This window comes from Puma concolor, chromosome E2 (assembly GCF_028749965.1).
Source record: "Puma concolor isolate L17-30 chromosome E2, mPumCon1.1.hap2, whole genome shotgun sequence".
NCBI classification, from domain to species: domain Eukaryota; kingdom Metazoa; phylum Chordata; class Mammalia; order Carnivora; family Felidae; genus Puma; species Puma concolor.
The window spans coordinates 8,356,719-8,378,982 of NC_141681.1; the positions used below are offsets into that span (position 1 = coordinate 8,356,719).

Consider the following 22,264-nt stretch of genomic DNA (forward strand, 5'->3'; position numbering starts at 1 on the left):
CAGGACAGGCACCTTGTCTTGTTTAGCATCACGACCCAAGCAGCCGCGGTGGAGCCTGGTGCTTGGTGCCTCCTGCTTAAAGCCGCCGGAACCTGCAAGAGGGGGTGTTCCAAGATGGCTGCCTGGCACCCCACTGCTCTGAGCGGGATACTCCCGGTCAGGAAGAGGTCCTGCCCAATCTCTACTCTCCAGGAGGTAGTTCCCATTACCGCCAGCCCCCGCACCCGCTCTCACCTGTGTCAGCACTGTCACCCCTGTTTCCGTCAGCTCTCCTTAGTAGCTCTCACTGGAGCAGAGAAACACTCACGTCTGGAAACAAACGGGAGCCCTTTTCACACCCCTCAGACATGTATTTGTTCCCAGAGGGCTTTCAGTTATGGATGGAGAATATGTCGATGCATCCTTCGTCCCATACACCATCCCTGAAGAAGCAGAAATTGAAAAGAGAGAGGAAGCGGGGCCCCTTTGCCTCCCTGCGAACCTCCAGTCCATGGGAATTGTCTCATTAAGTCTTCACAGTGTCTCTGGAGTGGGTTCCTCCAGAGAAACAATACCGGGAGGAGATTATCCATCATTCGATCGATCGATCGATCTATCTGTCTGTCTATCTCAGGATAACCCCCAAGGTAAGGTGCTCCTCCTTGCTGGAGGGGCATACGAGCTGAAGCCTGAAGGAGCAGTTCAGGGAAGAGGGTTGTTGATGCCGTTCGTGCTCTGGGCTGGTGGACGTCATGTGCAAATGCCCCGAGGCAGGAGCTGGCTGTGTTCCACAGAGAGAAAGAAGGCCAGCGTCATGAGTGGTGGCAAGCGGGTGGGTGGTAGTGAGGCATACATTGAAGCTGAGCCTGCTGTCAGGGGTCGGGCAAGGAGGTTGGAATCTGTTCCAAATGGGAAGGGAAGCCATGGAAGGAGTCTAAGTTGGGAATATTCATTTCCTGGGGCTGCCACAAAAAAAATCACCACGCATTTCATGGCTTAAGACAACAGAGATTTATTGTCTCACAGTTTTGGAGGCCAGAGTCCAAAATCAAGATGTCGGCAGGTCTCTGCTCTCTCTGAAGGCTCTAGAGAGGATCCTTCCTGGTGGCTCTGTGTGTTTCCCTGGTGCCTCTGTCTTCACACGGCCATCTCCCCTGGGTCCGTGCATCATCTCCTTGCTCTTTCTCTAATGCGGCCAGCAGTCATTGGGTTGCAGCCCACCTGAAATCCGGGTTGATCTCCTCTCAAGATCCCTAACGACCTCTGCAAAGACCTTATTTCCAAATAAGGTTCCATTCACAGGTACTGGGGATTAGGACATGAACTTCCCTTCTTGGGGGACGCAATTTAACCCACCATACAGGACATAACTTGATCTGCTTTCTTGGGGCAGGAGATTGGGCTGAGGATGCCCAGGCACAGAACTGGAGCTGAGAGGCCACCAGGAGCTTCCAGATGGGAGGTGACAGAGACTCCCAAGTGTGGTGGCCCCTGCCTGGGAGGTGCTGTGGGGTGGGCGTTGCTTTCTTGGGACTCCTCTGCGGCCTAGAGGAAGTTACATCAGGTGGGTCTTGTGCAAAGTCGGGTGATGTTTCCTGCCCTCCTCTGAGACTGTGTGCAAAGAGTAGGGCCGAGGGGAGCAAGAAGATGCTTTCTTGGGGAAGGGTCTGACCCCGTACATAGAAGATGCTCTACATACAATCAGCATATGCTGCTAGAATAAGTATAAGCAGAAGACTATTCCAGATGCATTCTTCTCTGAGTGTGTGTTGGCTTTGGGCAAGGATGCAGGTCTTCCCTTTCCAAGATGTTAAAAAAAAATAGCAAACTCATTTGAACAGGGCTTAGAGGGCCTTGGCAGGGAGACATTGGACACTTGGAAATATTACTATTATTTCTGGAGCCAAATTTAGCAAAGGACAGTTCTGTCTTTAATTACTAGTTGATGCTGAGTTGTACAGGCAAATGATTACATGCACAATTAGTTGTTCCCACAAGTAGCCAATTATGGGAACGATTATTTAAGAAAATTGTGGCTCCTGCTAAAGGGACTTTACATCGTAGCCTCAAAATACATTTCTGTATAAAAATTCCTCTTATTGCATGTATTATTATTTTTTCCTCTCTGCCTGGGCTGCAAGAAAAAGTGGCCCTTGTGGTCTCATTTGCGGGGAGAGAGAGTGCTGGAAACCCAGATCTTTGGGGCACTGTGAGATCCGGGAAAGAGTGAGGTTGAGAGCTAGAAGCTCTGCCAGGACCCATCTCGTGCCGGCGACCGTGTCTTAACCCCAGAGATGCAGTCTAGGGTTAAGGCTCAGGCCTCTGGACGTTCCAGAACGGGATCATTCGGAAGCACATGGTGCCCGATGGCATAACCACGTGCCACTGCAACTCCGTCTTTGCCTCTGGCCCATCAACATGCTTTCCATTGCTTCGTGATGACTCTGCCTCTTACTAGGCCACTTCTGCCACCAGAGCATTCCAGATCCCTCCATGTGGCCACGTTGTCGTAAAATCCTAAGTTCTCGGAATCAGAAGGGACAGAAACATCATCTGGTTCATCTGTCTCATTTCAAAGATGGTAAAACTAGGGCCAGACAGGCAAAGGACTCACCCAGTGGTCAGAAGTCCAGCTCAGGTGTGACCCCATCTTGCTTGATTCCAAGCCCTTGGCTCTTTCTCCCATGCCATGCCTGCTACTGAGGGTACAGCTAAGGGTCAGCACACTGTGACCATTATGGCCAAGAGGCAGCCTAATGTCTGGCACACACTGGAAACCATGCCAAGGAGAGTTGGAAGGGACTCCAGAGAACCTTCTAGCTTAGTCCTCTAATTTTGTATCTGAGTGGAATTTGGAAACTGTATTTATCTAAGCTTCTCTTCTCTCTTTGAACATTTCTCACTATGTAGGCCTTGGAATCTCCATCATCAACCCTAACCTCACTCATGTGGGAGAAGCCACAAGTCCAAATGCTGGTGTTTGGGTTGGTCCATATAAACCCTGTTCTCTGCCCCCAAATATAAAGTGTGCTTTTGTGTTACTGTGTTAACTACTATTGACCAAGAGTCGGGTTTTTTTTTTTCTTCTTATTTTCATAGTGATATCCACTATTCAACCTTAATATGGTATATTCTACATCTGGTCCCAATTCTTCAGTACTCGGTACTAGTATTTTATAGCCATATCCTTGCCAAGACCTCATGATGGGTGAAATGTACTTTCCTGCTTCTTGGGTTTGGATTTGGCCATGCACTTTGTTTTGGCTAAAGAGTTGTTAGTACATGTGACATGAGCAGAGCTTTGAAAAATGCTTGCACCTTTAGGCTTGCCCTTTTGTGACTAGGCTATATCCTTAGTCACCCCATGCCTTGTTTACCCTTTGAAATCTGGAATGAAGAAATGAATGGGTAATTTGGACTTGGCAATAATTCACTCTTGTAGCCTGACTGCAAATGTCTCTCAGTATAAGAAAAAGGCTCCTTTATGTTTTATTAGGAAAGAACAAACATACAAGTAGTTTTTAAACCCAGCGGTCTTATTTTCTTCCCCCTCAAGTTGAAAGAAACCAGCTAGCAATGTTCCATAAGCCTCAACTGGCTGCCTGATAAACTCACCTCTGGCAAGATCTGATCTAACAGCATTTTTGTGTATCTTTCAAATGCCACCTGGTGACCTTTATTAAGTAAGCTGAAAGTAATAAATGGATCTGCTCACCACAAATTTCTCTTGTTGGCTGCTCAGGGCTCTTTGCCTTTTCTGGAATCAGGGGCTCAGGCTCCGAAAAGATGCTGGTTTCACTTCACAGGAATGCAAACCCAGTTTGTTCTGTGGCGGACCATGACCTAAGCCTCCTTTCTCCCAGGACACCAAAACCTTTTGGCTCTAGAGATAATGTCTTTTGTGACCTTGGCACATTTGAAGATCAGCGACCAGTTATTTTATAGATTGTCCTTCAATTTGGGTTTCCCTGATGTTTGCTCACGATTACTCTGAGCTCACAAGTGATGCTGGGTCCTTGTCACCGGCAGGCAGGTGGTGTGGATATGTCTCATTGCTGTGAGGTTAATTTTGATAATTTGATTAAAGTAGCATCTGCAGATCTCTCCACTCTAAAATTATTCTTTTACCCTTTGTAATTAATAATTGTCCTGAAGGGAGATCCTTTGAGGTTATGCATAACCTCACCTTTTTTTGCATAATTCTTTTCAGCCCACTAATTTCAGCACCCATCACTCATTCTCCATCTACCTTTTAAACTTGTGAGTTTGTTAGGGCCTGGCCCCAGGCGCTTTTGTCGTTCTCCAAGTCCTCCCAGCACATCTTGTGCACTCCCTGGCTCCAGTTACGTGTAAATGCCGCCAGCTCCCGTGGCCGCACCTGCAGCCTGGCTTTCCCCTTGGGAGGACGTGGCATGGATTCAGGGGCACGTCACCTAACCACTCCCAAACCCATCTTGCCATCCTGGTGCATAGTACGTCCCAGCAGGCCCCTCCATGCTTCCCTGCCTCATCAACCGTCATGGCCCGCACCCACTTACTCGTGTTACAAAGCTGGGACGACCCATTCTCATCCTCTCTGTTTGATTGGTCACTGAAACCTGTTGATTCTGTCTCTGTACTCTTTCCTTCCCTTTCCACGTTCACAGCCAGTACCACACATCAAAACCACAGTCATCTCTGCCCAGAGCTGTTGCTTTGCCCTTGTAACTGGTCTGATGGCTCTCAGGGGTTCCCTTGGGTTAGGTTGTCTCCGTACCACCCAGCGCAGCTCTGTTCATGCCTCTTTCCCATTAGGTAGGAAATGCTCATGTAAATCTCGGTGACTCACACTTTGAGATATTACATAGCCATTACTAACAAGGCACTAGTCGCATACCAGGGGACTTATGAGTACTAAATGCGTGCATGAATGAGTGACAGTGGAAGAAAGGGAACCGCTTTCTCCTTCCTCGTGTTGATGGCTCCAGAGGAACCTTGCCCAGTGTTGGGACTAAGGGGTGACAAATGAGATACATACCTCAGGTGCAAAACCAAATTTAAGGGAGTGCCAAAACACTCAGTAAGGAGGATCATTTTGCAATGCAATTAGAAAAAATCAAAGTTAATTAAAAAAAATCCATGATGAACCAAATGCCAGAATTAAAATATAGGTAGAATCCTTATTAAGCATCACTCACCTTACCCCAGTGCTGTTCATCTTCTTGCCAATGGGAACATTTCTCTCAGCAAATTATAATCACTTAGAACAGGAGTTCTCAGGCGGAGGGAGAGTGACCTTGCCTCCCCTGATCCCCCGGAAGGGGGCAGTTGGCAGGTGTCTGGAGTTGCTTTTGGGTGTCGCACCGGAGTGGGAGGGGTATGCTACTGGAATCTGGTGGTGGAGGCCAGGGATGTTGTTAAACATCCTGCAACACACAGGGCAGCCCCCACAACAAAGGACCATCAGCCTCCAAATATAAGCAGTGCCAAGAGTGATAAGCCTCACTTTAGAGGTGACTTGAAAAGTACCGTGTCCTTGTCTTTAAAAGCTCTGCATAACTGGAAAGAATATATCAAGGAGAATTTGGCAGGAGTCAACAACCTCCACAGTAGGGATACACGTCCCCTTCCCTTTGTTAAAAAAAAGTCTGATGAATCTGAAAGGAAATAGGTTGTCGCCACTTCTGAGCCGTTGAGTTCTCCATTTTTCACGGGATGGGATGGGCCCAAAGGAAGTCCAGTCAAGTAGTCCCTACATCTGTCCTTGGTCACTGGACAGGAGGCACCCAGTGCATACTCCCAGGGTGACTAAGGTTGAGAATCAGGCCCCGTCGAGGGGTCTCCTCCTAGGCCACTGGGTGATTTGCTTCTTAGAAAATAAATGAGCTGGCTAACCAAAGACGGCCTCTGCGTTTGGTTGTTGTTTATTTTATTGTGTTTCCTGTCCCCCTCCCCCCTTAGTCTAGAATGCTGTCTCCTCCTCCTGCCTTATTAGTCTCAGGAGCGGAAGCGATTTCACCCTATTGCGGATCCCGAGGGGCACCACCATTCTGTGCTTGTTCCCCTGTCCCCGCCTCCACTTTGCCTTTTCGTAAAAGCCTTTTCCTTGTCACTTGAACTACTTGGGTCGAGTGTCCTCGCTGCTAGTACCCTAATTGATAAACTCCTTTTCCAAGCTGGGTCAGCTTCTCCAATTTCATTCGTTGGTGACCTCTAGTTTTTCTGCTAGTTCATCTTCTGCCTCCGCAGTATTGGTGGTTGGCCGTTGGGCAGGGGCCCATGATTCCATCAGCCTTGGATTTATCATTTGTTAAACTGAGATCCTAATTATCTGGCCCCTGGACCTCACAGGGCAATTCCAACCATCTAAAGAAATAATGAATGCCAGAGAGCTTGGTAAATTATAAAGCACTGCACGAAGCAAAGCTGCTGTTAGTATTCTCATTTCCCCACATTCACCCCAGGTCATCACATCTGCTTTTAGAAGCCTCCCCCTTGAATCCTTGGTGATGATGTAGGAAGGCGTGTTCTTCTTAGATTTGGAAAAAGACAGACTCCAGTAAGCATCACCTGGAGGTTGGAAAAGAGGCTAAATTGTGGGAATTGTACACATGCACCCTCAGCGAATCTCTTCTGAGGGACAGAGCAGAGGAGTATCCTGGTCATTCATTAGTTTAACAGGCACCTGCCAAGCGTCTTGCATGAGATGGCGAAGGAGAATAGCCTAGTATCTTAGGCAGCTTGGGCTGCCGTAACAAAGCACCACCTACCGGGTAGCTTAAAACCCAGAAGCTTATTTGCCCATGGTTCTGGAGGCTGGAAGTCCAAGATCGAGATGCCAGCATGGGGTTCTGGTGAGAACTCTTCCTGACTTGCTGTATCCTTACATGCCAGAGACAGGGAGCTCTGTTATCCCTTCCTTCTCTTACAAGGGCTACTAATCCTGTCTTGTGGGCCCTACCCTCATGACCTCATCTAAACCCAGTCATCACCCAAGGGCCCCATATCCAAATACCATCACACTGGGGGGTAGGGCTTCAACATATTTTAGTGAGGAACACAATTCATTCCATAGCACCTAGTGTCCTGTTTATCCTATCACCTGGGAAACCTGTTACAATACCAACTCACATCCTCCCTAGCTTGCCTGTGGTGGGGTCAGGGATTCTGTGTTTTAATTTCCAGGTATGTCCCGAGCTGGCAGTCTCTGGGCCATCATGTGAGAAACTCCAGGCGTCTTTCTTAGGAGTATGAGATCTTCAAATTCTGGCTCTAGTCCTTGCAACTTGGGTGACCTAGACTAGAATATTCTCCCTCATCTCTGTCTCTGACGGATGCAGTTTGATCATCTGTAAAGTGGAGATAGTGATAGAATGTTGTCTCTTACGGGGTTTCTGTGAGGGTTAGTTTTAAGTGATTGTTTAATTATTTGTTATTAAGTATTAATTTATTAATTATTCATTAATGGCAGATCTTAAATGCCTTTTATTTGTAGCCGCCATCACCAACATTGTCAGGTTATTTTCTCTGCCCTCCACAGGATCGTGGAATCTGGATCTTGTCCCCTTTTGACCTTGCAAACTTGCGTCAAGAGTATAGCCCTCGTAATGCCAACTGAGGAATGCCTGGCTGTCCCCAGGAGTACCTGCGTTTGGTAGGAGGACTTTCCATGGTTACCTTTCACTCTACTGCCATTTCTCTCTCCCGTAGCCACCGATCAGACAGACTGTGCCTGGGCCAGGTATTACCTCCCAGGCTGTCAACAAAGGCATGGTTGACCTTCATTTTCCAGATGCTCCCAATGACTTTTTTCTTGCTGAAGTTAACTTTGTCCCTCCCGGAGACAGTGGACAGGAACGTAGCCTATCTGTCACGGAGCCACCAGATGGCGGTGTTTCCCTGTCATCGCCCGGAGGCCCGGTGACACGTGCTGGTTTCAGTGCCCAGGCTTCCAGCTCCTGGTGCCAGGTCTCCCTGCTGACTGTCATGGTGTCCCCGTGGTTTATCTTTGGGAGATGGGCAGGACAGCTCTGCCTTCCCTCAGTGGAAAGCTCATGCCCCTGTAGGCACAGAGTTTATTCAGAGTTGCCCAAGGAAAGCAACATTTCTTATTTCTAGATGGCCAAGTTATTGTTTGCTAACAGCTTTGATCCAGTTTTGGAGAACTGTGGCCTTTGGCTCACAGGAGTCAACCATTGATTCTCTGGGTTTGGTTGACTTTCATTTCTTACTTCCTTCTTAAATGGCCCCAGTTTTGATAAATGAAACCTCCAAATTAGCCTCCATTATATGAATGTAAAACCACTTCCCACACTATTTGAGATGCAAAGAGTCCCTAATAAACTGTGAATCGCCTGAGAACAGAAACACAGTGCAGGCAAAATCCTCTATTCTGACGCTGAGAAAGGACTTAGGTCAGTGTTCCATCTCAGCCACCTGCGAGGTGGTTTCCTCCGGCTTACGTGATGCTGACGTTGGGCTTTGGCACTCCGCCATAACCACCCATTTTTCTGAGCTGGTCACATCCACCTTTGCTTGTAATGCGTAGACCTGGGTCACTTGTTCAGATACTGCAGACTGGGCCTTTTACCTCTTCTCTATTGTGTGCATCTCTCTGTCCCCAGGCAATTTACACCAGCAAGGAGCACAGTTAGTTAACATAAAATCAGGCGTCAGCCTTGGGTCAGCCTTGGGTTTGAGTTTCGGCATTGTCATTTATCTCCTTTGTGTTCTGGGTAAGTTATTCAGTCACTCTGAGGTTGCCTCATCTGTAAGATGGGAATAATAACAATACCAACATGTCACTTTGTTATGAAATGTAAATGAGATAATGTATGTGAGGCACTTGGAGCAGTGCCTGGCATGCTTACTAGAAAACTTTATTATACAGCTTAGCCTTGTCAAAAGGTGCCAGGAAGGAAGAAATTCAAGGAGGGGGTGGAGGAAGAAGACACAAGAGGTCCAAGTGGCACCCTTAGTACCTTGTCTAATGGAAATAGGCCCCATTTCGAGTGACGGAGTTAGCGCTGGTAGTGAGCTTCCTGAGGGTGTCTGGACTGGAGCCATGAGGCAGGGGCTGCAGGCTGCTGGTCATTCAGTCCAGTCTTAGTTCTGCCGATGAGCCGTGGATGTGGAACGTGTAATGGAAAGACTTTACTAGCTCTGAGGTGTGCATGTGCACGGTCACGTGTATCCGTCTCTTTCTCCTTCCCGTCCTCATCCTCTGTTCTGGACGTTTGTAAGTAATCACTCATTATTTCCAACACACTTCTGTTCCTTCTTCCTGCTGTCCTGTCTGCCTAGTGCCCTCTTCTGTCCGTCCCTCTGCAGGGCCCACCTTCATGTCACTTGGTCCCGACGTCTTTCCTAGGCCTCCGCCCCTGCAGTCCACTGCCCTGCTCTCTCCCTCACCGTCCCAACTCTAGGATGATTGCCTCCTGAGTTTCATGCCCTGGTGCCTCATGCATTCCACCCCGTCCTGGCCTCTTTCACCTCGAGCATTTAAAAATTAAATTAATTTACATTGCAAGAGAATATCACTCGCTACCTTTTTGTACACAAAGAAGATCAAACAATAAATCTAAGGCTCAGATTCTCTGGCAGCCTTCGTCACCTAATCTTGACTCCCCACATCCATTTTTGGAATGAGGTGGGTCAGGGCACCCAGTGATATCTTTTTGAACTATATCCTTCCAGACTTTTTGCTGTTACGTTTGTTTGTGCTTCTGTGTGCTTATCTTTAGCACTCTTTTTGTACCCTGATAACAGTGTTTATTGCATCATGTTGAATGGCTTGCTTCCATACCTGTCCCACCCAGTAGGCTACAAGCTATTTAAGGGCACCCACTGTATCTTACCGATCTTTTCATCTCCAGGACCCAGCACTGAGCCAGGCACACAAGGGGTGTGTTTCCCTAAGTGGCTGCCTAGCAATCAAGTGTGGTTGAGTGTGTGCTCCCTGGTGTGAGGTGGGGAGAAGGACGAGGCAGGGCGTGGAGGAAAAAAAAAATCACAAGAGGAAGGCATAATTGGAGTGTGACCTCCCCAAGTTGCTAAAATTCCCAGAAGACATCTTGGATCTCTACAGAAGCTGTAAGAAAGGGCAAGGTTGGAGCGCGCAGCTGAGCAGAACACTGAGTTAAATGCAGGCGCTGATCCCTGAAAGACCCAGCTCAGCCGGGGAGAGAGGGCGACTGGAGGGGACAGGATGTACGTCGGTGTCAGCAAAACCTCCCAGCCCCGTGGCTGCGTGTTAAGATTCGCTTGGTCATTAAGATTCAACCGGGAGAAGCGGAGCCTCTCTGTCTTGAAGATGCCTACTGAGAATAGACTGTACAAGCGTAGATCTGGACGGTGGAAGGACTCATGAATTATGTCTCAAAACCTAGGGGGAAAAGTAGTGTGAAACGGCTTTTGTTATTAGAAGTGTATTTTATTACCGTAGTTTGGAAGGCTGTTTGGAGACTGGAAGTGCTTTCTCCAGGATCCTCCCCACAGGTGGAGAAGGTTTTCTGTATTTGTAGCCTGTCTGCTTTCCTATTAATCTTTCCGATTCTCTCCTCCTGTGCATATGTCATGCGCCTCTCTGTTTGAAGACTTTATCGGTATTTATCTTGTAGCCTTTAATAAATCATTTGCTGATTGTGTGTGATCCAGGGTAGTTTACATGAATAGAACACCACCCTATCCCCGCTTTACTACCTTACTTTGACGTGTCTGTGTAACTTCTGTTCTGGATCTCTCTCTGAAATAGGAGCCAGAGACCAGGTGGAATTGGCCATCGCATAAAGCTTATTTGGGAAGAAATGGGAATTTCACCTAATCTAATTATCCGTAGTCATTATTTTATTGGACAGTGCTCATTAAAGCAGAAACATTTACGAAGATAGAATAGCGTGGACCACTGAAAATGAAGTCTGGTTTTCACTGGGGGAGGTGTGTGTGTGTGTGTGTGTGTGTGTGTGTGCGCTTTTGCATCACTCGCCTTCCCGAGGCCCTTCATTCATGGCATGTTCAACTAAGCCAGAGGTGGGCACATTATAGCCCACCTCCCGTTTTGTAAATAAAGCTTTATTGGAACATGTGTTCTGTACATGGTAGCATACTTCTCATGCTACAGTGGGAGAGCTGAGAAGTTGCATCAGAAACCTTCAGGCCCACACAGCCTAAAACATTTACTCTCTGACCTTTTACAAAACAACTTTGCTGGCCTCTGTTCTAGACGTTCCGCGGATATCAGTGGGTGGTGTGCCCTAAACTCTGCCCCCAGGGCCCCTCTAACAGGTGCCACAACTCTGAAGACAGCTCCATCAGGGACTACAGTACATATGAATGTGAATGTGAATGCGTATATGTGTGTGTGTGTGTGTGTAAATCTTTGTGCAATCACTTTGTACTGGTTCTACAGCAACAACTACAAAGTTCTTTCTTCTTATGTTGCCTAATTTTCACTGCATGGTTTGTGAAAGAGAAGTCCTGTAAGGGAGCTGAGTAGGGGAGGCATCCTTGTGTCAGGGACTCACGGCTGTGCGATACGTGAGCGTGTGCTTGTGGCTTTGTGGCTCCCCTGACTCATGCAGAAGGAGCAATCATAGTTCTCTCCTTTGCTTGAAAACAAAAGAAAACAACAAAATAAGTGTATATATATATGCACATATATAAATATATGTATGTAATAATTTTTCTCCCCTTCATCCTCCTTTTCTGTGCACTTTCTTTGTTTTCTCTTTGTGTATTGTTATTTTTGATCCAAGTAATGATTATGGAAGGTTTTAAGCAAACCAAATGACACCTTTTTATTTTTTTTAAAGTTTATTTATTTATTTTTAGAGAGAGAGAGAAAGGGAGAGGCAGAGAGAGAGAATCCCAAGCAGCCTCCTCTCTTTCAGCACAGAGCCTGAGGCAGGGCTCAAACGCACCTACCGTGAGATTGTGACCTGAACTGAGGTCAGGAGTGAGACGCCCAACCGACTGAGCCACGCAGGTGCCCCCAAATGATACCTTTTTAGATGGATTCGTTTGTCTGCCAATAGGTTCCTTGCCCCGTGAAGAGCTCTCCTCAGTTTCTTGCAGTTTCTCTGCACGCCCTGTGCTGGAGCGTGACACTCTGGGCCACGATGACCATCTTTCCGCAGAAGCCTGGCTCCTTGAGGGCAGGGGCAGTGCCTGGTTCTGTGCCTGGAAGGACAAATAAAAGAGCAGGTCAAGATGTTAGGCTCCTCGTGTGCATTTTCTCATTTAGTCCGCAAAAGGGGCCTGTGATGAAGTCCTTCGTATTCTATTTGACACGGTGGGAAAGTCACAGAGATGTGAAACCACGCAGCCCGGAGTTACGGATGATGGGGCTGAGGTTAAACAGGCTCTTTCTGACTTTGGAGCTCGTAGTCTTCCTATTATGTGGTATTTTGTCCAATGCTTAGCAGAGAGAAAGAAGGAAGAAGGAAGGTCGGAGGGGCTTATAAATTAGGAGCAGACAGACACGGGAAGACATGGCGATGCCACGGGACTAGGTGTCCTACCAGAAGGACGCGACCTGGAAGTCGTGTTCCACCCCGCCCACGGGACCATGTGAGGGGAGGGCGCACGGGGGGGGGGGGGGGCGGACTTAGGGGAGGGGATGATGCAAACCTAAGGGGGTTGCTTATACTCTCTTTCAAAAATTGAAAATGGAAAAGCAGTTTTCCTTTTTTTTTTTTTTTTTTAATCTGGAAATTGAGAAAAAACAAATTTGCCTTGGTGTCCTCTGATCCCGAATTCTGAGTTTCTGAGGCAGGGCGAATGCTCCCTTATGTTGGCAGCCGGGGCACTGAGGGACCAGATGCTGGTGTGAACTCCAGGCTCTAATAAAGAATCTGCGTCTCTGTTTTCCTGCCATTTTCCAATTGAAAACACACCGAACACCGACAGGTTTTTGGCAAAGACCGAGTATCCGCCAGGTTAAAGTCGTTACGCTGGAAACGGAAGAGTCAATATTCCTGTGTAAAGAGTTGAACTCAACTTGTCTTGGAAAGAGCCCTTGCCTCGTTCTCCACCCACCACTCCCCGAGGAGGACTGGATTCTCTCACCCGAAATAGTCATCTCTTTATCACACCAGGGTGCCTGTGAGGCCGTTATGTGGGATTTCTGGAATGAAGTCCTTATTGGAAGCAGCGGCTTCCTCCCCTCTCCTCCCCTTCTGGAACTTGCGGAATGTGATTTTCCGTTTGGCCGGAGTGCTTCTCTTTATGGGGGCCTGTGTTTGGCCCGGTCTCCATTCAGCTTTCTTAAGGAAGTCCGTTGCTGTGTTGTTTTGGCTGTGGGGACCCGCGCACAGAGTCGTGACTTGAGCCAATCTTCTCGAAAATGCAGGTTCCAAGGATTGCAGCTCCGCGTGTCAAGACTGTGCCAGTGATAAAATGTTGGGGGTGGGGACCGGTGTGTCCTTTGTTCGGCCACCCTCTCACATTGTGGAAGGGGCTGCCGAGGCCCAGGTACTTGATCAACATCTCAGAGAACGTTGCTAGCAGAGGCTTTACGAGAATCCCCGTCTCTATTGCCGAGTCCGTTCCCGCTCATCCCTTCTCCGTGGGTCCCTGTATCACTCCTGCAAATGTTTTCCTCTCAGGTCTAAACCCAGTGAGTGGGAATGCAGGGTCCAAATATTCTGGGATTTTGTCCTTTTCTGGCTAATTTGTGCGAGGGGTTGTTGCATGGAATGCAACAGGCCAGGCCAGACTCTAGGCCCCAGGTACATTCACAAGATGCTGGGTGAGGGACTGTCGAGTTTGGAGCCAGGGCAAACTTGGTCACGTGTGAACATCAACCCAGTCACCTAGGACTGTGCGGTTGGGGCCAAGTCACCTCTCTTTCTGACCTCCTGGTTTCCTCATTGGTACATTGAGCCTAATACACCTTCCCCCCTGGAGGCTGTGAGGTATAAATGAGAGAATGTGGGGAACACTTGGAACCGTTCCAAGTTTCTTGCTACACATTGGCTGCCTCTCCTCTTCCTCCTCCTCCTTAGGTGCAGATTTGTCACCTTAATTATGTTTACTTTTGAGATTCCCGAAACCTTGGGGATATAGTGAGGCAGGAAAAGAGAGAAAGGGGAATATTTGTTGAGCATTTACCGTGTGCCAGGCCATATGGTTCTAGAGCGATCTTGTAATTAACCCCAGGGTGCTCTTCACAAGAGAATGGATGAGTAGTAGATCCTTTCTCTGAGAGCTCTGAGGTGAGGCCACTCACATTCTTACATGGAGACCAGGATATTGGTAAAGCAGGCCTTGCATGTAATTCTTGTCACCTATTCCAACCCCAACAAAATCCAAGGCAGTAGAGACACAAGAGTGACTGCCAAATTACTTCATGCCATCCATTGCCTGAGTTCAGACAAACTTTCATATTCCCCACATGCTGTATCTTCCTTGTTCACCTCCACCTGCCCCCACATTCCGGTTAGCCCCAGGCATGAGTTCTCAGCCCCACAAATTCAGCTTAGCCCCTGGCACGGGTCGGGTGGGCAGTGTGGGAGAAATGTGCCACGATTAACCTCCCCTTAGCATGTTTCATGTGAGTGACTTCCTGGGTCCAAAGAACTTCTCTCTCTCTCTCTCTCTCTCTCTCTCTCTCTCTCTCAGCCTTGAGCTATGACACTGAAGACCAGGGTGAGGGAGGGAAGGGAGAGAAAACAGAACCTGTCCCCATACTTCATGTCCCTACACATGAAAGAGACAGGTGTCCCATGAGAGAGAGATGATTACCCCTCTTACAGATGGGGAAGGTGGGGCCCAGAGAGTTTATACAACTTCCTCAAGGCCACATGATAAGTGGAATTGGGTTTGACCATAAGTCTTTCTGATTTCAAGGGCTGTGTCTTTCTCTTAGCAACTTAACCTTAGCTTTGGGTTTCCAAAGACCTGTGTTTGAATATCATAATATAGTTTTGAATAAGCTTAGTTCATATTGGAAAATCAAATTCAGAGAGAAGGACTGTCTGCATTAGATCTTTGTATTAATCATCTCCAGCTACCACAACTAAATACCATAGGTTGGGTGGCCTAAACTACAGATTTTTTTTCCCTCAAAGTTCTGGAGGCTGAAAGTCTAAGTTCAAGTTTCCGTCATGGTTTAGTTTCTGGTGAGGGCTGTCTTCCTTGCTGGCAGAGTGCACTCTTCTCTTTGTGTCCTCATCTGGAGGAGACGGAGCTCTGGTGTCCCTTCCTCTTCCTCCAAGGGCCCCAGTCCTATGGGACCAGGACCCCACCTTCATGACCTCATTTAACCTTAGTCCCCTCCTGAAAGGCCCTGTCTCCTGGAGTTACATGGGGTTAGGGCTTCAGCATATGAATTTGTGGGAACATTCAATTACAACAATATTTGTGTTGACGGTTCACAGAATTAGAAATGATTTTAGATTATGGAGTCAGATCACAGCCTTCTTGGGGGTGGTAAGGCCCAGCTGTAAGAGGGAGGATGATAGGGAGAGTTGATGAAAACATTTAGGAAAAGTAAGTCTTGTTGGAAACATTGTCTCCCTGATTTTGCTTTACTGTAGGGAAACGCAGGCCAAATATCTTGGTCCATTCACTCTGGCTCTGTTTTTGTCACTCTGACTTGGTTTCCCCAAGTTGTCAGTAAAGCAGTTGGCACTGTGTTAGGTTATGCCAAATGCATGTGAATGTTAACTGCTATTATTCTATTTGCTATGGTAGTTATTAGTGAAGTGAACCAGATCTTTCCAGATCTCCCCGATCCCATTCTAGGAACAAAGTAGCTAGCATTTTTAATTCCCACTACCCCCTTGGGTTAGACATGCTTATGTAACTTGCTCTGCTGAATTACATGGGAGTGGGACAGATGATCACTTCAGGTGGAACTTTTAAGAGCCAGTGCACAATTCAGCCAGCCTCTTTTTCCGTCTGCCCTTACAGTCAGCAAAGCTGCTGTATCAGTCCTGGATCCTAGAAGGGCAACAGTATAGAGCAGAGCCCCCAGATGATTAGCTGTGGACAAGTAGCATGAGCTAGAAACAAACCTCATTGTTTTAAGTCACTGAGACTCGGGAGTGATTCGTACTGTGTCATAACCTAGCTTATCCTGACTTGTTTCCTGACGCAGAATCAGCACTGCCCCCTGTCTACACCATGGGCTCTGAATCACTCAGCGCCTGGGGATTCTGTACTGCCGCCTTCTTCTTCTTCTTCTTCTTCTTCTTCTTCTTCTTCTTCTTCGCCCACTTATTCTTCTAATAAGGATCTGCCAGTCGTTGAGAACTCTGTATTTGCCAAATCTTGAGTTTTGGGCTTGAACTTGGACTTCAGGTATCTCATTTAAGTCACAGAATGATGCTGTGAAGTAGGTCCTACTATTCCACTTTACAAAAGAGGACACCAAAACTCATATTATGGAAGTGTGATGTAACGAGAGATACAACCAGGAAGTGAGTTAGGTCTTGAACCAGATTTTTCCAACTCAAAATCCCGTGGCATCTCCACAGTGGTACACAGTGTATCTTCTCAGGTACTGCAGGTGTTTAGAACTCTGCATCAGGGTCTGAGCTGTCAACTGATCAGAGACTAGCAATAATTTGGTGCAGGGGTTGGCAAACTATGGCCCACGGGCCAAATCTGACCTGTTGCCTGGATTTATAAATAAAGTTTTATTGGAACATGGCCATGGCTGTGTGATGCTTTCATGCTCCAACAGTGGCTTGAATAGTTGTAAAAGAGACCATCTGGCCCACAAAACCTAAAATATTTACTATCTGACTCTTTACAGAAAAGGTTTGCTGACCTTTAATCTAGACAGACTATGCTTCATTTGAAAAACTAGGAAACTGAGACCAGAGCAGAGGAGTATGCATTCAAATAGAAAATGATTTTTATGCAAAGCTGTGTGGTGAACCATTAAGCATAAGAAAATAATCTTTATGGTCTATGTGCACAACCGTGCTAAGTTATATAATTTGAACATTTATTTCTCTCTGCATTAAAAAAAAAAGGGCTGTTTTTGCTTTTCTTTAAAAAATCTAATAAACTTTTTTGATAACCCTAATGAAATGGAGATTAAATGAAAAGAAAAATCCACTCTTGAATTGGTTTGAAATGAGTTTGTATAATATTAGTTGATACCATATGTCATATATAATGTTGTCCCTATTTCAGTTCATTTGACCTTATATCATGAGCATTTCCATGTCGTTAACATTGTACATAAATGTAATTACCGATGGTTGCATAACATTCAGCTCTATAGAAATGCCATAATTTATATAATCATTAGAATATTTAGGGTTTCTAGAAAAGGTTTTCATTACACTGAATCTTTATACGTAAATCTCTGTCTACATTTCTGATTTTTTCTTGGCATAGATTCCTAAAAGTAGAATTCCTGGCCAAAGCATATTAGTGGTTTAAAGGTCTCAACTCATGTTGTAAATTTCTTCAGGAAGGATTGTCTGATACATATTCTATTTTGAGGGTGAGGATATCTGTCTTAACTCCCTAAACAATTGCGTGTTGTTCTTTTTAACGTCTTTCCTATGATGATATGTGAATATAGTATTATATTTTTGTTTTAGTCAGTGTGTTTTGATCATTATTCAAGGTGAACTTTTTTTACATAATAAAAAGGATAACTGGCTATTTATGTTTTACATTCTGAAAATATTCAATTCCAATTATACTCCCTTTTACCAACAACCCAAAATACTTTTAAGACTTCCCTTGATGTATTTAGTGATACGTTTTATTGGCTAGTTCTACCATTTTCATTTGTTGGTGTTTTTTAATTGGTTGCAAGTGGCCTTTTCTATCCACAACCCCTATTTCCACCCTACCCTGAGCCTTCACTTTCCTCTGAGTGTGCTCATTGTCCTCTTAGTTATCTTCACTTCCTCATCTCAACCCTCTTCTCCCGGGCCACTGATTCTCTTTGTGAACTACAAAGTGCCATATAAATGTTGATATTGGTGTTGCTCAGTGGTGACCCCTTGTGTAGTTATTTCAGCATCGGTTCTGACAGCCTCATTTCCTTGACCTGCCATTGTGTTTATCTGGCCGATCCTGACTCTTCAATACACCCATCTCATGTTTAGGTATGGGAACACTTCTAGAGCCATTCAGTGCATTTATTTGACACATACTATTGAGCATTGACTGTGGGGTGCCTGGGTGGCTGAGTCAGTTAAGCATTCACCTCGTGATTTTGGCTTGGGTCACGTTCTCATCATTTGTGAGTTTGAGCCCTGAGTGTGGCTCTGCGATGACAGCACGGAACCTGCTTGGGATTCTCTGTCTCTCTGCCCCTTCCCCACTCTGTCTCTCTTTCAAAAATAAATAAACATTAAAAAAGATAAGATCTGAGCAAAGACTTGAAGTAGATGAGGGAGATAGATGTGCAATACCTTGGAAGAAGAGTATTCCTGGCAAAGAAAACAGCCCTCAAGGGGCTCTAAGGTGAGGGTGTGGCTGGTATGTTCCAAGAACAGCAAGAGGAGGGCAGTGGCTGGAGTGGAGCAATCATGGGGGAGATGGTAGGGGATAAGGCCACAGAGGTTAAGAGAGTTCAGGCCATGAACGGCCATCCAAGGGGTGTGGATTCTATCCCGAGGGAAATGGGGGAGTGGAGCACAATCACAGCATCTTAAACAGAGGAGTGACTTAATCTAACTCAGGTCTTGAAAGGTCCACTCAGGATGCTGTCACGAGGAGCTTCTGCAGAGGGACCACGGTAGAAGTTAGGCAGTGGTTGCAGTACCGGTGTAGAGAGGATGGTAGCTTGGGTCCGGGTGGAAGCAGAGGAGGCAGGGAGATGTGATCAGACTCTAGATCTATTTTGAAGGTACAGCCAACTGGATTGACTGCTGGACTGACTTTCAGGTCCTAGAGAAAGAGAGAAAAAAGGGATAACTCCAGGGTTTTCAGCAAGAGCAGCTAGTAGGAGATGCTGCCATCAGCTGAGATGGGGAAGGTTATGAGAAGAGTAGGCTTTGGGGTTGAGGACTGGGATTGCTTTTGGACATGGTGTATGTGGGATGTCTAAGTGGGATTCCTGGTGGATGTGTTGAGTAGGTAGAGTAGAGCAGGTTTCACGAGAGAGGTCTACGCTAGAAATATAAAGTTGGGGGGCACCTGGGGGGGGATCAGTTGGTTAAGCATCCGACTCTTGGTTTCGGCTCTGGTCATGATCTTAATGGTTCATGAGTTCGAGCCCCACGTCGGGCTCTGCGCTGGCAGCTTGGAGCCTGGCCTGAGATCCTCTCTCTCCCTCTGTCTCTGCCCCTCCCCTGCTCACTTGCTCTCTCTCTCTCTGTCTCAAAATAAATAAAATAAACATTAAAATAAAAAGAAATATAAAGTTGGGAGTCTCCAGGAAATAGATAGCATTTAAAGCCACTACGGTGCAGAACATCCCACGCAAACGAGTGCAGGTAGAGAATGACCAGATCCTCTCTAAATTTCCCTGCTCTGGTATCAACTGGACTCTGTGTGCAGACTGGTAATTTTTTACTTTTTCCTTGACTTATTAGCTCTGGGCTTTTCAATCTGGGTTATGACTCCTGCCAAGAGTTACAGGAAAGGTTATGTGATGGTGTGTACTTCGTATCTTTCTCAGCCTCAAATGTGATTCAAAAAACTCAGAAAAAATGTTTATATTGAAATGATAATTTGTGGAGTAGCATGCAAATGATTTTTTTAAAAGCAAACAAGCTTTTAAAGAAAATGCATGCTTTTTCGAGGATTCCTCTACTCTCTCAAATTTGGCCCAAGTGTGGAGGTATGTGTCCCCCAGTTTAGGAGTGCTGTGGTGGGTGGGAAATTCAGGATGTAACCTCACCAGTCCCCTATCACAGAAGAAGGTCCCAGGCTAACACCTTCGTCCTTCACCCCTTCTTGGTTTTGAAACTTTTGATTATTTCTCAGCTAAGATCTTTCTCCCTTTGTGAACGTTTCTGAAGTATACGACATAGACTCAAATAATATTCCAAAGAAAGGGTAAGTGTAGTTTGGGCTATGGCAGCATCCTTGTAAATGTGTGGCCTCCTACTGTGATGGTTTTATGATGAGCACTACTTATATGTGTGACTTTTGGATCCATTTGTTAAAAATTCAGTTTCGGGTCTTTGTACTTGTATTTCGTACCGTTTGATTCATCTCCCTAATTCATACCATTGTATGTGCATTAAAACTCTAGCTTCTCACACAGGATACGTGCCAGTAAAATGAGCGGGAGGGGAACGAGAGATCGAGGGAACAGCGCATCCAACTTCAATGAGTAGCGAAGGTTAAGTCCTGGGATGTAGCAGATGTAGCAGGGCTTTGTTTGTTTCCACCGCATCATTTGTTTAGAGTGAAACAGAATGATGGAAGCCTCTAGAAAAGAGGCATTTTGGGGAGAAAATCTTTGATCTTTCCTTGAGACACCAGAAATACTTAAGGATTTGATAAAGACAATTTAAAACTCCATGAAAAACAGGAAGCTATATAAGCAGAGCAGTATTATCATTGCACCTTATTTAACTAGATTGGTCTCCCTCACAGAGGAAACCTGGACTTGCTTTTCAACATAGGGCAAGGCCTGATTAGAGCAAAGTACATTCTTTGGGTAAAGCAACATTTATTGAGCATCCATTGTGTGTTAGTACCTTCTGGAATATAACCACCTTTTATAAAATGCTTAACTTGCCTGTGGGATAACTACTAAAATTTCCATTTTTTTAGTGGCGAAACCTCCAATATAGAGAAGGTGAGAAAACAGCCCCAGATTCTGCACTTAGTAGCACGTTGGAATGCACATGCAATCTGTTTGCTCTGAAAACCCACGCCCTCTTCTACCCTTGCTGCTCGCTCCGATGGTGTAGGCAGAGCAGTTGCAGAAATGATTGTCAGCCACCTAAATACTATGGATGCAATCAGTGTATTTAATCATAAATACGTTTATTAGCAGAAACAGGAGTCCAAAATAAAGCTACCCAAAATGGAAGCACAACATTCATTCCCCAGCCATTGCATATTAATTAATAATTAGCCAATTATTCTACCATAGTAATATTGAAGGTAGCATTTATTAGAATCCTTAAATTAGTGGTTCTCAACCAGGGGCGACGTTGCCCCAAGGGGACATTTGGCAATGACTGGGGGAGTGCCCCTGGCATCTACTGGGTAGAGACCAGGGATGCTGTTAGACATCCTATCAAGCACCAGACCGTCCCCACCCACACCCAAACAAAGAATGATCCAGTCCAGAATGTCAGCAGTGCTTAGGTTGAGAAACTCTGCTCTAAATAAAGAACACATGCAGAGAAAGGCAACAAATACAACTGGTTTAACAAGTGGATTCATTCTCCTTTTTTTTTCAACTCCAAAAGATAATCTAGTGTTTTGAGTGAATATTTATTTTCTAAGGTTATTTTAGCTGTGTTTTGATATGAAGATGAAAACTACCCATAATAATCTGGACAAAGCGACTAGCTACTGATGTCCTGTCAAGGTCCAGGTATTTCTGAAGCATGTGGGTCAGTGGAGCGCATATCCTCTGTGTGAGGAGCATCATGTGTACATACAGGCTGTTGATTGTGTGTGTGTGTGTGTGTGTGTGTGTGTGTGTGTGCGCGCGCGCGTGCTCTTGCTGGTTTTGTTGGGAAGTGGGAATTGGGTTTTGGAAAAAGATGCCCCCTACCACCTCCAACCGTAAGCCTTCACTGCTTCCTATTAAGATTTCCCTTGCAACTTGGCCTCTTTTAAACTCCTATCTCGTGCATTCTGTCTTCTAATCTAATACCTCCGCGTACATATCTAAACATGATCAGTGACAGTTTTCGCTGCGGGGTGAGGCTTTCACTGACAAGGCCAGTGAGCGCTGATTTGAGACCAGCCATTGTGAGTGACTTCAGCTGTCTCTTCAAGTGACATCCAGCTACTTGAGAAAGGAGTGATGACGAAAGTTCTTTGGACAGAAAACTTTCACTGACAAGAAGGTGACAGGTCCTTGCACAGCTGGTCTCTGATATGCCTCGGAAGGGGCCCACGGAGTGACTAATTTGAGCTTTGCAGTAGCTGGGAGGAAGCGTGGGGCCCATGTACTCCTAGAGCTTGGAGAAGTCTGTAAAACAGACCAGAAGTGGACGCAGGCTGGAGGAACCCATTGTTGGTGGGCAATAGGCCAGGGAACCTTGTCTGTTTAGAACATGAGAACACTGAAAATATTCACGGTGAGTGGACATCTATTGTTTTTGCCTGCCCAGAAGCCATTCTCCTTCTTCTGGTAACAGCACCACATTTCTTCTTTACCAGATACCCCATGTATACTCTCATTTGGTTGGAG

General features: G+C 46.1%; 2 long non-coding RNA genes across 7 annotated transcripts in view; both read left to right on the plus strand.

Moving 5' to 3' along the window:
* The window catches only part of LOC147573352 (uncharacterized), an 802,611-nt gene that overhangs the window by 45,710 nt on the left and 734,637 nt on the right, over positions 1-22,264 (plus strand). The window lies entirely within an intron of this gene.
* On the plus strand, positions 610-10,600 carry LOC147573353 (uncharacterized). The gene is made up of 2 exons (XR_015244665.1): positions 610-1,543; positions 7,499-10,600. It is a non-coding gene; the product is annotated as an uncharacterized LOC147573353 (long non-coding RNA).